The 5860-nt window shown below is 45.3% G+C and overlaps 1 protein-coding gene across 21 annotated transcripts in view; it reads right to left on the reverse strand.

The window, feature by feature from the left end:
• Positions 1–1293, reverse strand: part of PCM1 (pericentriolar material 1) — a 48202-nt gene extending 46909 nt beyond the window's left edge. For 4 of the 21 annotated variants that reach the window (XM_088659023.1, XM_060278845.2, XM_060278843.2 and 1 more), the window contains exon 1: positions 959–1268. The gene's annotated coding sequence lies outside the window, so the exon portion shown is untranslated. The other 17 variants (XM_088659059.1, XM_088659054.1, XM_088659009.1 and 14 more) reach the window with 11 other exon arrangements.
• Positions 1294–5860: the final 4567 nt, after the last annotated feature.

Below are 5860 nucleotides of genomic sequence, written 5' to 3' on the forward strand. Positions count from 1 at the left end.
CTTTTCCTTCCACTCTGCAGTTTTAATATGAAATCTTAGGCCCGGAGCTCTAAGACTGTGAATGAAATCGCTGGTCACAAAACAGCGCCTAGAACAATGGGAGTTTCGAACCAGACCCCGACACAATTATTTGGCCAGGTCAACCGCAGCTCGCGACCCTCGGAGTTACAGCGGCGGACCCGAACCCAGTTCCCTAAAAGGCGGCAATCGCGAGGAAACGATCTTAGCAGATCCCTTACCCGCTGCTGTGCAGGCCCGGTCGGGCAGGGAACCGAGCCCCGAGCTCTTCTTCTAACCACGGCCGCCCGATCGCGACTGCCGATCCCTCCTTACCTGCCACTTCTCGAGGGCGGGGTCAGAAAGACGGTTGGAGGGGCGGAGCCAGGGGCTCAGAAATCCCCGCTTCTGCCTTCAGATCGGCGGCAAAGTCCCGATCGCGGCAGAGGATGGAGGAGGAGGAGCAAAGCGGGGGTGGGCGGGACCCGAACGACCCAAGCAGCCTGGCTTCGGGCCAATTAGGAAAGAGAACGCTCCGTCTCCTTGGAGACAAGGCACCCCCTCCCAACGAGGCGCAGGGGGCGGAGCCTACCAAGGGCGCCGCGCGGGGCTCTCGAGGTGGAGCGGGTGGACACGCCCCCCTCCGCACCAGCGCGCGCTCCCTCAGGCGGGCCCACAGAGGCACCCCTCCCCATCATAACACGGGCGCGCGCTTTTTGTTTTGCCTCCCGTTATTTCCCCCCTCAGGGGGCTCCCAAGGGCTGCTCGTTTTGAGGGGGTAAAGGGCGCAGCCGAACGTCGCCGCCTTCCGTCCTTCTCGGCCGGCAGCTCCCTTCGGCGTCCTCGTTCCATAAACGGAGCGAGAGGGTGCTTACATGACGGGGTCCCCCCTCACATCCCCGTTCCAACGGCCGTCCCCGCCGCCATCTTGGTGAAAGGAAGGCGGCGGACGGATACGTACCGTTACTTAGTCGCCCCTCCGCCGGGAAAAAGGAGATGCTCTTCCGCCGTTGGCTCGCTTTCTTTTATCAGTTACCCGCCCCCTCCTCCTCCTCCTCCTCCTCTCCCCGGGTCACGTGGCCTCGTCCTCCGGAGGCTACGCTTCTTCCTCAAAAGGCGTTAAGGAGGCGGACGCGGCGGCGGGGCCGCCTCCAGCGAGACTCGCGTGCTCGAACTACGTTTCCCAGAGCGCAGCGCGCGCGCGGCCCCCTCGCGAACCGTCCACCGGCCTCCGCTCGAGTGAGTCTGGGGAGCGTAGTTCGATCCTGTGCGGCGGAGAGCGTTGCATTGTGGGATATCGGGCTTCCTGAGCGGCGGCGTTAGCCCGACTTGCTGAGGAGCCTTTTCAAAGTGCACGGATGCTAAGTCTTATTGCTAAGTCTCGGGCTGCCGATTGCGGTGATTCTGCAATAGGTTTTCGCATTGGCTGATAAAATTGCTGCGTTTCTCTTCTGTTTCTCCTGTCAGAATCACCGGTTACTAGCAATATACATCTTTTATAGGGCATGGCTGAATTGTTTCCACTCTTTTATCCTGTTCTCTGGAAGTTGGTCCATCAGGCTCGCTGACTGGCAAGAAAAGGAAGAAAGGTGGAACTTTTATTTATTGAATTTATATACTGCCCTACACCCGGAGGTCACATATGCAATTACATATCAACACATATAAACACACACAAATATAAAATCTGTATTCAAAAAGGCAGAATAGCACCATATATGTAATCTCATTTTTTTAAAAAGGTAAAGGACCTCTAGACGGTTAAGTCCAGGTCAAAGGTGACTATGAGGTGCGGCACTCATTTAGTTTTCTTAACTTTCTTTAAGGGCTTAGAGGCTCACTTTTAAAAAACAAAAACATGGCACACCACCTCAATCTCCGAGCAGTGCAAGATTGCTCAGTTCCCTATCCTGGGTTCAGTTTCCTTGGAATGAGGGACAGCGGAGACGGTGGGGTCTTTATTATACACCTTTAGGCACCAGGCAAAAGACGTTCATTTTTAACCAAGCCTTTGGTTGATTCGAATGACATTGTCTTCCCTTTTCAGATGTGGGGGTTTTTGGGGTGTGGGGGGGTTGGGTTGGGTGTGTGTGTGTGATCCGGTAAACTGCGGACAAACGCTGGCTCCCTCGGTCTGTAAAGCAAGATGAGCACTGCAACCCCAGAGTCGTAGGTGACTGGACTTAACTGTCAGGGGTCCTTTACCTTTACTTTTAAGGCCCACAAACGCACAAACTTCTGTTTACTGGCCCCCCCTCACAGTTCTTATGAGATGATGGTTGCATTTATGCTGTAAACTGCTTTGAGATTTTTCTTAAAAATATAAAGCGGTATAGAAATTAAAATAAATAAATTTTAACACCTATTCTTTATCAAGTCATGTTAATTAATCTTGAACAGGTTAAATGAGATTCCTTATTGTGCCAGTACTGTATAAAAAAATCCATCTGTCCAGCAGGTGGCAGAAGAATGTAAGGAAACTACATGTTTATTTATTAAAATATTGAGGGTTTATAGATTGTAGACTATACTGTAAGATGCACAAGACATACAGAGCTTTTGTTGTAAGAGTTGAATACTTTTCCAGTGTTGGTAAGCAGCCTGATTTAGGATATGTCCATGCTTCTGATGCTAGTGCAGTTAGTATACAGGTACAGTAACTTGCAAATTACATGCATTTAACTTGCACACATTCAGCAATATGCTATGGCAAATAAAAAAATCAAAAGGGGTGGACATGGGGCAGGCATCTAAAAAAAAGGCTTTGACCATCCCACCCACTATTAAACTCAATGTATTTTGACTTTAGGCGCTATCCCTGGAACATAACCTCCACATAGGTTGAGAATTGCCTGTATTAGAGAGGAACAAAGTCCATTACAAAATTTACATAAACACATCAGAAGTGCCTGGTTTTTTCAATATGTGGAAAACTTGGGTCCAACTCCCATGCATTGCAGTGACACTGCAGCACTTCGGAAAGCAAAGCTATTCCATTCTTGAGGTTCCTGTAAATAAAATTAAAAAACCACAAAGGATTTTCCTAATAACCTTTCTGAAAGCATCATTTTTTCTCAGCTTTACCCTTGGACTGAGCATTTTTAAAATCTGTCATTGTCTGTTGGGAGATAAAGGAGAAAGGGGGCAAGTTAAATTTAAAATTGGTTCTTGAGCTCTTAAGTGTCTTGCTTTATCTACATGCTGGCTTGAAATATTTCTAGGGAATTTCACCTTTCAGACTAATAAGTTTCTGTGAATCTTACTGTAAAATGTTTCTTCCTAAATAAGGCGGGGAAGGAGAAGAGGGAACACACAAACCCTTTCATCAGCCTGAATACATCCTGTTCCTGAATGGACTTTATCTAAAGAAACATCCAAAGAATGCAGGCAGGAGTATGTGAGGTTTCAAACAACCATTGATCAGACAAAGTGAGGACGAGTTCTGTAAAACATTTAAATCTTTCGCACAACTGTTGTCGTTTAGTTGTGTCCGACTCTTCGTGACCCCATGGACCAGAGCATGCCAGGCACTCCTGCCTTCCACTGCCTCCTGCAGTTTGATCAGACTCATGTTGGTGGCTTCGAGAACACTGTCCAACCATCTCGTCCTCTGCCGTCCCCTTCTCCTTGTGCCCTCAATCTTTCCCAACATCAGGGTCTTTTCCAGGGAGTCTTCTCTTCTCATGAGGTGGCCAAAGTATTGGAGCATCAGCTTCAGGATCTGTCCTTCCAGTGAGCACTCAACTACACTACCAGAAAGTTACCTAATAAAGAATGTTTCTTTACTTTGTATTAATACTCTTCAAGCAACATAGCTGTTTCTGACAATACCCTGTTCAATTAGACATTCTCCATTCCTTAGGCACTCTTGCAGGAAGTAAGATGAATAAGTGCCAAATCTGAGAGCACATTGCAAAAACAAGCTTGAGGGCATGATGGGCATTAATAATTGAAAAATTAAAAGAGCATCTGATAATCATTCCTCTGCAGTTTGAAATGCCCATGATACGGAACTGCTTTCTCAACACCTTATGGCTTTAATTTAATGCATATGTCAGCAGTCAGGAATCTAGAGTACCAAGCAATGTTAGAGGCTTCAAAGACAGAATGATTTTCTGTCCATATGGGCTCTTATTTTTAACACAAAGTGCTCTGCCTAAAATGTTAAAAGTATGGATAATGTTCACGTCTGATCTAAAAATGTGATGTCTTTTTGCAGTTGTGTTCTGAGGGAGACTTCATGCCACAAATAAAGCTGTCAAAAAGTCACGAAGCTTCAATAGAGAATGAAGTAATAGTTTATAATACACCTTGGAGGGTCACGTCCACTTTTACTCTGTATCTTTGACTACAGCAACAATCTTTCTTTGTTTTGCCTTATCATCCCTGTAGAACTGTAAATCCTCCTTCCAGACCATCTTAGACAGGGACTCTTCCCCTCCTTTGGCAAGAAAAGGGGAGGCGAGTGGGAGGGAGTAATGTTTAGTTTGATTCCTTTTGCAATAAAAAATTTAAAAAGAAGAAAATATGTTCATCAGTAGTCAAATACCCTACCTGAACCTTAGCCTGATGTTTTGGGGAAAAAACACAGGAAGCAGATGGATAAAATGCACCATCCCATTCTGACCTTTCTGTATTTTTACATAATAGCTCAAGGTGATTTGACGTCAGCATTCTGAGAAATGGCAAAGCTTCCAGGTGGTGCTTTAACGCATAGAAGTCGAGGTTTCTAAAAAAATGAGCATAGTGCTAGTCTGTGGGACATTTAAGCTGAATTACAGGTGTGTAACATTATCTTTTAAACACTGATAATCTTACCAGATCTGAAATTCAGCCAAATACAACACAAAAGCACAAATGGTACAGCTTTAAAAATTAATGACATAAGAAATAATTTCTTTTCTCTAGAAATAAACATCTAAAAACTGGAAATAGGTGCAGGACTTGAGCAGCTCTTGGGTATGTTGCTATGTGGTTAGGAAGAAATAACAATGTACATGTCAAAAATTTATAACGGAGAAAAAACTATTAATTAGAAAGTGGTTCTTAGATATATCATCAGACTTTACCTCTTCTGTGGTGATAGCATTTTTCAGAGATTAACAGGGCAATCCTATACATGATTACTTGGAAGTAAATTGCAACTGTGTTCAGTGGAGATCCCCCTGTCTCTTCCCTAGGGAAGCTGCATTGAACTGAAAGACCATTGGTCCATCTAGGTCAATATTGCCTACAATGGCTGGCAGCGGCTCTTCACAGCTTCAGATGTGAGCATTCCCAGCCTTGATTCAATAGATATTGTGTGCCACATTACCTCCTACTGTTGCAGTCCCTAGCACAATTTTGGATTCTGTGGGAACATGCAAACATGCCTTTATATCTTCATATCCACCCGAGTGCTTGTGTAGCCTTTTCAAAAGGCATTGTACAGCTGCCCATTCCCTTTTGGCAATCCCAAGACTTTTCCCATTTACTTGTCTGTTGTGGTTATGACACATAGGTGCCATTTTCCTGCACATAGTGACCTCACTGCTGTTACCATACACAAGATGGATACATTATCTCCCCATCTCACTGAACTTCCTGTGAGATTCAGAAGGCAAAAGCAGGGTCTAGTGGGATCTCATGTTGTACAACTTTTCTTGGTGTCAAATGAAGGAGAATGTAACTTTTTGTTTAGCAATAAACTTTTTACCCCCCCTTCCTTTTTTCATTGCATGGTTGATCTTACTAGTATTGTATTTGTAATGTGGCAAGCTAGCAATGTTTGGGACAACTGCAACTCCTCTGAACATTCCTCCCCACTGACTCATTGCAGTTTGGACGGTTCAGAAATTAACGGCAAAAAAACAACAACTATCTC

Source organism: Zootoca vivipara, chromosome Z1 (assembly GCF_965207765.1).
Source record: "Zootoca vivipara chromosome Z1, rZooViv2.hap1.1, whole genome shotgun sequence".
Lineage (NCBI taxonomy): Eukaryota > Metazoa > Chordata > Lepidosauria > Squamata > Lacertidae > Zootoca > Zootoca vivipara.